The sequence below is a fragment of the Cupressus sempervirens genome, chromosome 5 (genome assembly GCF_028749045.1).
Source record: "Cupressus sempervirens isolate cs-2001-9-10 chromosome 5, ASM2874904v1, whole genome shotgun sequence".
NCBI lineage: Eukaryota > Viridiplantae > Streptophyta > Pinopsida > Cupressales > Cupressaceae > Cupressus > Cupressus sempervirens.
This window is the reverse complement of record NC_143122.1, coordinates 72,372,988-72,385,464: the sequence shown is the minus strand read 5'-3', so window position 1 is coordinate 72,385,464 and position 12,477 is coordinate 72,372,988.

The following is a 12,477-nucleotide window of genomic DNA, read 5'->3' as shown; positions in this document are numbered from 1 at the left end:
GTCTTCTATACCTTTCAGATATCTCAATATCCTTTTTAAAGTCATCATGTGATTCTCTTTAGGATTTTCTAAAAATCTACAAACTATCCCAACTACCAAAACAATATTTGGCCTATTGTGAACCACATATTGCAATTTTCCTATCATAGATCTGTATAGGGCCTTGTTCACATTAATAGAATCATTAGTCTTAGATAGCCTATGTCCTATAGACATAGGTGTACTCACTGGCCTTGAATCTTACATACCAAAAGTCTTTAATATTTCCTTAATGTATTTGGATTGTGAAATGAAAATACTAAACTTCAATTGACATACTTGTAATCCAACAAAGAATTTGATTTCACCAAATATAAAAATTTCAAATTCCTTTTTCATTTCATTAGCAAATGATTTATATAATGCTTCCCTTCCTCCAAATATAATATCATCAACAAATATCGTAGACAATAATACTTCATTGTTCTTACCATTCTTCAAATATAAGTTGACATTATCATTTTTGCTTTCAAAACCAATTTTCACTAAGTAGTTATGTAGTCTTTCATATTATGCTCTTGGGGCTTGGTTTAATCCATAAAGAGCTTTGTTCAATTTACATCATATGTGTATATGAGAAATATGTTAGCAAGTAATACTAATCTATTAAAAAACAAAAGCATTAACTAGCATATAAACCATAACATAAATGAGAGACTAAAGAGGAAACTCCAAGTGGAAATGTGAGCCAAATGAATGGACTCTCCCAATGGGATTTAGCTCCTTGCTTGGTAGATGGGTCTAAAGATTGGGATGTATGCTCAAGGTTCCCAAAAACTAGCTTCAATGGAGATGAAAAATGGCAAATTGGTAGCTTTGTGAGCTCTCAATTTGGCATCATAAGGGTATGGTTGATGGCTTTTGGCTCTCAAAAGGGCATTATAACTTTAGCTCCAAGATTGTGATGAAATGGCTTGGGAGGGGATTCAATTTATAGGCTAAGGGCTTGAAAGATGGAGGGCTAAGATGGAAGGAAAGATGAAAGCTTAAGGAGGGCTAGGATGCACTCAAAAGGGAGCACATGGATTGTGCTTGTTTAGCACCAATCAGGGAGTGACACATGTCACAAGGTGAGTGGATGGAGGAAAGGGGAAGGATGAGTCAACAAAGGAGGCTTTAAGGATAATATCTTCATAAAGACCCTTCATTATGTCTTGTAAGAGCTTGTAAGAGTCTTTATGGCTTTTGTAAGAGCATTCATTGTTGGGTGGTTGGGATATTTTGAGGGGAGTTGAGATTGTTGACTTTCCTTGGCTTAAGAAAGTGTTAAGCTTGCTTAGGGAATGTGACAACATTAGGGTGTGGATTAGGCTTGGGTTTAGGATTAGATTAGGGATGTTAGAGATTTGCAAGTGGATGGCATTCATGAGGGTGGGTGAGTTAGTGGCTAAGCTTGGTTAGTATGTGTGGATGGGGTGGATTAGGCTAAAAAGAGGGTTTAGGAATAAGTTAGGGGCTTTTAGATTTGAGGGTTTTATTTATCAAATAGATTTATTTAATAAATGGGGATTTTGGAATTAGATAGAAGAATAGGATTTAATTGATAAATAATAGGTTATTTGATTTATCAATTAGGACTATAGATGATTAATTAAATTAATCAGCTAGGGGATGGCAAAGGATTAATTAAATAGGAATTTAATTAATGATGCCTTTAGAGATAACTAAATAAGATTACCAAAGCAATGTAATCAAATTTAGGTGTCTACATTTTTCCCCTCTTTGACATAGTGTTGAGACAACACTATTTCAAAGAAGTTTGAATGAAGACGACACGAGGAAGATGTTTTAGCAACACAGTTGCCCTAGTCTCAGATAAGAAGAGGAGAGACTAGACTTAGATGATGCCGCCTCAAGAAGGTGGCGAAGAGAGAAATGAGGCTCGATGGCTTCTTGAAAAGTACAAGAATTCGAGATGAGCAAGGAGACTCAGATTGGCCTAAGAGAAGGGGTTGAATTAGCTCAAACTCTCACTACGGGAGAATGATAAAGGGCTATCAGATGCACAAGAGGAAACAAGCTTAAGACTTTTGGGATTGGGGGGAGGATGAAGGAGCAGAGTGCTATAAAAGGAATTCAGGATGGAGAGATGGATGAGGGGATTAAAAAGCTAATGCAACAGGATTTCAAAGAGTCAGATTGGCAGAAGATGGGTTTTCAAAGATCCCTAGAACTAGGATTGTGGATCTCGAAAGATGAGGCTTGGTGGATTGATTGGGATTGGTGGATCCCTAAGACTAGGATTGTGGATCCATAAAGCTAAGCGTGAGGAACAATTCAAAGAGGTACTGATGCACAAGCTGGGATAGGAGAGACAGATGCTGGATATGGATGGGGGATAATGGAGATGAAGGAAAACCATTGAAGCTGTTTGAGCGGGGGGGATACTTCAAAAAGAAGTACCACCATGTAGTTGAGCACTAGATTTGCTATAGGACTATTGATTAATTGCCAAGGTTACCAAGAACATCAAGGCCTGTTCACCAACTATCCAGAGGACTGACAAACTGACTCAAAACAAACATGCAAGGGTTGCCCCAGCATCACACATGAATCCTAGAGGAAGCAGTGCAGAACTGACACTGGGTAACCCACAAATAGACAAGAAAAACAAACAAAAGACTTGATCAAGACCTTACACTCTAATTGCCCCATTCACAGCATACCATGATATCGAAGATCGTGGCAACCTTGAGGAGGGAACAAGGAGATTGCTTGGAAAAGATACTTCAAGATCCAAAAGGAAAGATTCCAAATCAAAAGAAAGTGAAAATCCAAAAGAGAGCCGTTTGCCAACGAGATGGGTAGGATGAGGTACTAATGGACCAAGATCAGACATGAGGAAAGCTATATCCTGCAAGGACCTATTGGAGAGCACCTAAGCTGGTGGATCGGGACGAGTGGTACATCTGGCAAGCTAAACTAAGAAGGATAACACTTTGGTGACATGAGATCTAGCTAAAGGATGCATTGGAATAGCTAACCAAGGGTTGTACGATGTGTGCAAGATGCTGATCAAGGACAAACTGACATGAACACTGGATAGATACAATGGTACTAAGCTAAAGAGGATGTACAAGCTGACGGACCAAGATATGTTACAAATGTACAAGTTTTTTCATGTTTTGGTTTTTGTGAGATGGAAATGTTTGTGAAGGATGGGATGTCTACAATAGTTGATAGGTGGATAGGTAGATGGTTTGCGAAAAGTTTAAGGAAAATGGGATTCTTTGTGTGCATGTGATAGGATACAAGCTAGGATACAAGATTATCTACAAGCTGGAGTATGGTACAAGCTTTGGACAAGATTCAGATATACAAGGTATGGTACAAGATTTAAAAGGTATAATACAAGCTTTGGTACAAGATTTATAAGGTATAATACAAGCTTTGGTACAAGATTTTACAAGCTGTACAGGAGGTATTTACAAGCTCCATTAGATTTTGGATATTTGGTTGGAACACCAAGGGAACAAGCAGGTGTTTTATGGGATGGTGGGTGAATGGATGAGGGATAGGATAGTGATAGATAATGGATTAGTATTTAGTACACAAGGTGCCTGAATTACCAGGTTTTCACCAAGGTACCTATCTAAGGCACTTGAATTGCCAAGTTTTCACCATTGGACGCCTATTTTTCTTTACTATTTTTTTTTGTATTTTTCAAAAGTTGGGTATACCAAGGATCTTCAAGCATAGAAATTCTTGAGATGAATGATGTTAGTAGGATCATTCAAGAGTTCTCCTTCCGGTGTAGATAGCTGATAGGCTCCGGAGCCAAAGGAAGCAGTGACAACATAAGGACCAAGCCATGTAGGTTCAAACTTGCCTTTCTTTTCTTGATCTGCTTGGACTTTCATGTTTTCTTTGAGGACCATGTCACCTGGCTGAAAGTGTCGTGGAAGCACCTTCTTGTTGAAATTCCTTTTGAGATGAGTCTGATAGACTGTGAGATGATCATAGGCTTGTTGTCACTTCTCGTCTAAGAGATCTAGCTGGGTGAGCCAAGCTACTCTGTATTCTTCATCTGATATTTGCCCTTGCAAAGATATGCGTAAGGAGGGAAGTTCAACCTCTATAGGTAGTACCACTTCGGCACCATAGACTAGGGAGTATAGAGTTGTGCCTGTGGATGTACGAAAGGAAGTTCGATAGGCCCATAGGGCTGGATTTATTTGTAGGTGCCAATCATGGCCGAAATCATTGACAACTTTCTTTAGGATTTTGAGGAGGGTTTTGTTAGTTGCCTCTGCCTGGCTATTACCTTGTGGGAAATATGGGCTAGAAAAGCGGTGATGGATGCAGAGGGAAGTGCATAATTCTTCCATGTTGAGATTTTCAAAGTTACCTCCATGGTCAGTGAAGATGGTGGATGGGATGCCGAAGCGGCAAACAATGTGGTATAAGATGAACTTGGAGACCTGAACTCCTGTAGCTGAGATGAGGGGGACTGCTTCCACCCATTTAGTGAAATAGTCTGTAGCTGTTATTATCCATTTATGTCCATCAGATGAGAGGGGTGTGATAGTTCCAACTAGATCAAGGCCCCAACAAGCGAAAGGCCAAGGTGGTGCAATAGGCTGTAGATCCTATGCTGGAGCGTGCACAAGATTTTCATGCTACTGACATGGGAGACACTTTCTGACAAAGTCACAGGAGTCTTCTTCAATGATAGGCCAATAGTAGCCTACTCTAAGGATTTGTTGCGCTAGGACAATACCACTTGTGTGGGCACCGCAAAGTCCAGAGTGTACTTCCTTTAACACCATCACGGCCTCATTTTGGTCTAAACATCGAGAGAGAGTATCGTGATAACCCCGACGATATAGGGTATTGGCTATGATAACATAGCGGGATGATTTTTGAATGAGGTTCTGGCATTGGGTACGTGTGAGGTGAGGGGATATGATACCATCGTTAAGGTAAGCGTGAATCTCATGGTACCAAGGGGATTGGGGACCAACCAAGATACAAACAGGGTTTGAATCCTCATTCGCATAGGCGGGTGTGAGGAGCTGCTCCACTAAAAACTCATACTGTGTAGCTGCTTGGGAAATTTCCAAGAGCGAGCCTATAGTAGCCATAGCATTGGCTGCTTTGTTCTGTATTCGAGGCACTTGTGTAAATTGAAGCCTTGTAAAATGTTGGGTTAGCCGATCAACTAGCTCTTTGTAGGGTAATAGCTTTTCATCTTTGGTTTGATATTCATTTAGGGCTTGCTTGATGATGAGCTGAGAATCACCAAAGATTTGTAGCTCAGCAATGTTCCATTCTGCAGCTATCTTTAATCCTACTATGAGGGCCTCATATTCAGCTATATTGTTGGTGCTAGGGAATTGTAGCTTGAAGGCTTTTGGAATGTAATCTCCTTGAGGTGTGACCAACAATATTCCTGCCCATGATCCATGAGATGTGTATGAACCATCAAAATAAAGTTTCCATGGGGTTTGTTCTTCAATTAGACAGATATGCTCATCTAGAAATTCTGTGATCAACAGATAAGCATCTATTAGAGGTGCATCGGCTAGGTGATCTGCTATAGCTTGCCCTTTGATTGCCTTTCTGTCCACATACTGGATTCAAATTCACTAAGGAGCATAACCCATTTGGCCAAATGACTTTTAAGTGCTGTTCTGGAGAGCATATACTTTAGAGGGTCAATCTTTGAGACTAGTTGGATGGTATGACTTAGCATGTAGTGGTGAAGCTTTTGAGTTGAGAAAACAACTGCCAAACAAGCTTTTTCCATAGGAGTGTAATTGAGTTCATAACCAACTAGGGTTCTACTGATGTAGTAGATGGCTCTTTCTCTGCTATAGTCATCGAGCTATGCTAGAAGTGCCCCTAGAGCAGTAGGTGTTGCTGATATGTACAAAATTAGGGAACGACCAGGAACTGGTGGAACCAAGATAGGGGGATTGATGAGATACTACTTAAGATGGTTGAAGCTACGCTGACATAAACGATCCCACTTGAAGTTCTCATCCTTCTTCAGTAAATGTGAAAATGGTGTACACTTATCTGTAAGCTGGGAGATGAAGCGCCGAATAGATTGGAGCTTTCCTTGAAGAGAGCGAAGCTGTCACAGTGTCTGGGGAGGAGGCATGTCTAAGATAGCCTTGACCTTCTTGGGGTCGATCTCTATACCTCGTTTAGAAACTATAAAGCCTAGAAGCTTGCCAGATGTGACCCCAAAGACACATTTCTTGGGATTCAGCATGAGATGATATTTGGCTAACCCATCAAAGACTTTCTCCAGGTCAGCAAGATGATCCATGAAGGTATGAGACTTGACCAAGATATCATCCACATAATCCTCCAAAATGCTATGGATGAGATCATGAAAAATGGTTGTCATAGCTCTTTGATAGGTATCCCCAGCATTCTTTAGGCCAAAAGGCATCATGTTGTAGCAAAAAGTTCCCCAAGGGGTAGTGAATGCTGTCTTATGCTGATCCTCTTCTACAATCTTGATCTGATTATACCTAGAAAATCCATCCATGAGAGACAAAACTTCATGTTCAGCTGTAAGATCTACAATCATATTTATGTTGGGCAAGGGAAAATAATCTTTTGGACAAGCTTTGTTAAGATCTCTGAAATCAGTGTAGATTCTGATGTCACCGAAAGGTTTAGTGACGGGGACCATGTTGGAGATCCACTCTGAGTAGTCGATAGGTCGGATAACCTTAGCAGCTAACATTCTTTCTAATTTAGCTTTGACCAATAATGCCACCTTGGGGTGCATTTTTCTAAGCTTTTGTCTAACGGGCTTGATCTTTGGATCGACTGCAAGATGATGAACTACAAGCTTTGGATCAAGCCCTGGCATGTCTTGATATGACCATGCAAATCGACCAATGTTCTCTCTTAAGACCTCAAAGAGGAGGTCAGCTTGGTCCTGTGATAGGGATGTAGCAATGTGAACAAGCTTAGGGATCTCTGAAGAACTGATGTTGACTTCCCTAGTATCCTCAATTAGAATAGAAGATATCTCTGGTCGATTATCTTGAGGAGGCAATGCTAAATCCTCATGTTCTACTTGTGGCTCTGGATTTCCTTGCTGAGGAGTTCTCTTCACTATCTTAGCTAGTCTAAGATTCACCTTAGTTCCAGTTTTGGGTGTATCGAAACTAGGTTGGGGATTTTCTCCAAAATACCCCTTGGGATCTAGCTTGTAGATATAGGCAAAATCTGGCTTTGTTTTCTTGTGAGGTGTTTCAGCTCCCATGAATCTCAGAAGTGCTTCCTCTGATGTGAACTCATCAATGTGTATGAATTTTGGTTGGTCCCAATCTATGAGTTGTGGATGGGCGAGTGGTAGGTCAATGAGGTGGATGGATAGTTCTTGGAGAACAGAGTCTCCGAGGGAGATTTGGTCTAGGATATCGTCATAGGCTCTCTTTTCAACTTCCTCAGGAATGTCTTCAATTTTGACAAGGTCGCGGTGAATTTTTGAAAAAGCGTGACGATTCTCATTGGTGCCCCCAGTTATGGGTATGCCAAAGCCAAGACCTGACTTCGTTTCCCACTTATGTGCATCGATGGGGCACTGCATGCCTCTTTCTTCTGGTCCTAGACCACCACCTTGATAGTTCCATTTGTCAGTGATGAGCTTATGTTCTTGGGGATACTTTTGGCTGAAGTGATCAAGGCATGCTTGATTTCTTTGAGGTGCATCCTTATGTAACCATTTGTTGATATCTTGACTGAGCTCCTCATGAAGAGGGATTTTTGAGGATACAAAGGTTGTTGGGCCAAACTATTTGTATCAAGGAGGTGGAATCTCCTTAGCTTTGTGATATGTTGGTCATCCATGGGCATGTGGATCAAGTGGGAGTGCCCTGATAGCAAATGCATCCGATAGACTATACTCTCCACAACCTTTGTTATTGATCTTCACGGTAGACAGGGTAGAGGCAAGGATGGTTTCTGGGTCATTATAAGTGTGGGATGAGCTGGCGATGGATGTGCCAATATCAATTTGAGGGCAATGGTTTGTATATGAAGCTTCAACTACATTGCAGTAAGCAAAGGGTTCTGGATCGGCATGGATGGTTACCTCAGTGCCTTGATGCAGAAATTTGACGCACTGATGGTAAGTGGATGGAATGGCTTTCATGGCATGAATCCATGGGTGACTGAGGAGGATGTTAAATGGTAGGTTTAGATCAATAACATGGTAGAGTGTCTCTTGGATGACTGGCCCAACCTTGATTGGTAGCAAAATAGTTCCTTCTGTGGTTCTTTCCAAGTTGTCATAAGCTTTGATGGTGATAACCTCACTGATGATATCTGCCTCAGTATACCTAGCTTGTTTTATGAATTTTAGGATGCAAATATTCAAGGCTGATCCATTATCTATCATTACTCTTTTCATGGAAAAGTTGGATACCATGATGGCTATGCGAAGCAGAAGGGTGTGATCTGGCTCAACCATGGGTATGTCGGTGGGTTTGAATGATAGGGCGCATGAGGAGGATAGGTGTCCAACGAGATTACGAAAATCAGTAGCATTGCTATCTGAAGGGACATGTGATTCTATGAGAGCACTATCAAGGATGTTTTTGTACATAGGACTAGTGCAAAGAAGGTCTAAAATGGAGATTTGGGCTGGCATGTTCCCAAGGTGTTCCAAGATATTGTACTGGCTTTTTGATGGAGCTGATGGTGTTGGTGAAATGGGTGGGCCTGCGATGTTAAATCAGGCTCTTCGAGTGGTGACTGCACACTCATTGTTTGGTCCTTGGATATTGATAACATTGACAGAAGGCTCTTTCTTGGATATACAACCTATAAGGCTACCATAGTCTATATAGGATGAAGTGTGGTCATTGTTCTTCCCATGCTGTTGGTTTGGCTAACGGTTGTTGGTGTTGTTGTTGTTGGTTTGGATAGGTGCTTTTCCAAAATTTTGATTGTTGTGAGGAGGAAAAGCATTTTGATAGATCTGTAAGCCTGCATTGGGAGAGGTTTGGTCACCAACAGTGATTTCCTTCCGATCAATGAGGTCCTGCACATAGTCTTTTAGTTTCATGCATCTGAGGGTATTGTGACCTTTTACCCTATGAAATTTGCAGTAAATTTGATGAGGTTTTCTGGTGGGGACACAACCCAAGAATAGAATGGAAACAATAGAAAAGGGAAATTATATTAACTGAGAAAATAAGCTAGTACAACCAGTACAAGAAAATAAACTTCAAAACATGCCCTAAGGGCTTACAATAGCATAAATGTGGAGATAATTTCCCCTTATGGTACCTCCTCTCAAACTCCACTCCGAATTGCCTTTTACAATGCCAAAAATGTCCTTAAATAGACCCCGAAGGGTTAAGGACTAGGAGTACATTCTAGAAAGTTCTAGTAGGCATCCACCGACTGAATAGAAGGTTCCAGAAGCGTCGTTAGAAGTCGGTGCAAATCTAGAAGAATCCAAAAACGGTAACCAAACTTCTAGGAGGCATAACTTTTGAACCATAGCTCCGATTGACGAACCGTTTACATTTTTAGAAAGCTCTCAAAGCGCTCTATAGCCCTATGGACAAGCTTCACTTGTACCCCATTTTTTAGCCCTTTTTGAGGTCATTTAATGCCCCTAACTTGACTTTGAAGCATTCTTAGGAGGTCTCCAAAACTCAAAAAACTGCAATAACTTTCAAACCGTGGGGCCTTTTGACCTGATTCTTTTTCTAGAATGCTCTAAATTACAATTACATTCATCTAGCCAATTCACACCTTCTAGGTCATCAAAATGATGGCCAAATTGCATGCTCCTATTTTTTTGGGATTTTCAAACACACTGATAGTGGAACTGTGAGAGTTGGAACCTTTATTTGACCCAAATGGGTATCCAAAAATGTAAAGACATGAAACAGAAACTAAGTCTAAGTACATTTTTTTGGGTGACACATTATTGCCCTTATACCTTTGGATGCTCCTGCATCAGACACCCAGGGTAGATTGAAAAGTGACACTGTCACTTTATGGATGGTAGAGGAAATCCGAAATGGGAAACCTCAGCTGTTGAGATCCAAGTTGAGTCCTCAATTGGCCATCCTTTCCATTTGACCAAATACTCTTCATACTGCCTGTTTCTGGTACTCCTACCCACACGATGATCTAGAATGTCTTCTATCTCCTCCTTCTTAGAAGTAGGAATTGGACATGGCTCTAACACCAGCTCCTCATCTGCACCATCATCATGATACTCTGTTAAATCTACAATGTTGAAAATGGGAGAAATCTGAATACCATTTGGCAGCTTCACTTCATATGCATTTCCTGAGTCATGTTTCTTCAAAATTTTGTAGGGGCCAAATTTCTTCATTTTCAGCTTGTTATAAGTATCGGCTGGAAATCTTTCTTTTCGTAAGTGTACCATGACTAAATCTCCTACTTGGAATTCCTTATGTCTTCTCCTTTGATCAGCCCTAGCTTTATACTCTTGATTCATCTTGGTTATGTGTGCCTGAACCTCCTCATGTAGATGCTTGATATGTTCAGAAAATTCCTCAGCTTCAGCGCTTGTCCTCTCCCCTTGTTCTATCTTGCTTAGCTTTGGTGCAGTCCTTGGGCTATTCCCATATACAATTTGGAATGGTGATTTTCCAGTACTCCTATTTATAGAGTTATTATAAGCAAATTCTGCCTGTGGTAGAATCAAATCCCATCCCTTGGGCTTATCCCCAACTAAACATCTCAACAAATTTCCTAGACTTTTGTTTACCACTTCTGTTTGGCCATCAGTCTGCGGGTGATGCGTGGAACTGAATTTCAAGTCTGTCCTCAACTTTTTCCACAATGTCCTCCAGAAATACCCCACAAATTTAGTGTCTCTGTCAGAAACTATAATCCTTGGAAGACCATGTAGTCTTACCACCTCTTTGAAAAACAAGTCTGCAATATGGACAACATCATGAGTTTTGTGGCATGGAATGAATTGTGCCATTTTGGAGAACCTATCAACCACCACGAATACTAAGTCATTACCCCTTTGTGTCCTTGGCAATCCAAGAACAAAATCCATACTTATGTCCTCCCATGGCCTTGATGGAACAGGCAACGACTGATATAGACCAGTATTGTGACTAAACTCCTTGGCAACTTGACAAACCTGGCAACTTTGTACGAACTTCTTCACATCCTGTGAAATTTGAGGCCAAAAATAATGTTCTCTATGAATGGAAATGGTCTTATCTCGACCAAAATGTCCTGCCATCCCTCCACTGTGTTTCTCCTTAATCAGATTTTCCCTCATGGAACTCCTTGGAATGCACAATTGACTACCTTTGAACAACATGCCATCCTGAATCAAATAGTCTAACCACTTGGTTCTATCTATAGAAACAGACTCTTTACAAGCTTTCCATGCTTTAGCAAAATCAGGATCCTCGGGGTACAAATTCTTGAGTTCATCAAACCCAACTACTTCAACCTGCATTACTGTAAGCAGTGACTGTCTCCTACTTAGTGCATCTGCAACCCTGTTAGATTTTCCACTTCTATGCTTCATCACAAATGTATAACTCTGCAAGAATTCTACCCACTTCATATGCCTCTGATTCAATTTGCCTTGGCTATTTAGGTACTGTAATGCCTGATGATCAGTATACAAAACAAATTCCTTTGGCAATAAATAGTGCCTCCATTTCTTTAAGGCCTGAACTATTGCATAGAACTCTTGATCATAAACAGAATACTTCTTCTTTGCATCATTCAATTTTTCACTAAAATATGCAATAGGCTTACCTTCTTGGCTTAATATAGCCCCAATAGTGTTGCCACTAGCATCACAATCCACCTGGAACACTTTTCTAAAATTTGAAAGTGCCAACACAGGCTATTCTATCACCTTCTTCTTCAACAATTCAAAACTTCTCGCAGCTGCTGTAGTCCATTTAAACTCTTTTCTATCCCCTCTTATTGTATCAGTTAGGGGTGCACATATGCCACTGAAATTCTTAATAAACTTCCTGTAAAAACTAACCAGACCATGAAATGATCTTACCTTAGTAGCAGACCTTGGAGTAGGCCATTCCAAGATGGCTTTTACCTTCTCTGGATCCATTTTAAGACCTTCAGGTGATATAACAAACCCCAAATAGACTAACTCCCTTTTTGCAAAGATACACTTCTTCAGATTAATTAAAAGTTTATCTTCCCTTAGCCTTTCAAGGACACTACGAATATGTAGTAAATGTTCTTCCAAAGTCTTGCTGAAAATTAAAATATCATCCAAATAGACAATAACAAATTTTCCCAAGAACTTCTTAAGTACCTCATTCATGAGCCGCATGAAGGTGCTTGGGGCGTTCGTCAATCCACAGGGCATGACTAACCACTCATAAAGACCCTCCTTGGTCTTGAAGGCTGTTTTCACTCATCTCCTTCTCAAATCCATATTTGATGATAGCCACTCTTCAGATCTATCTTTGTGAA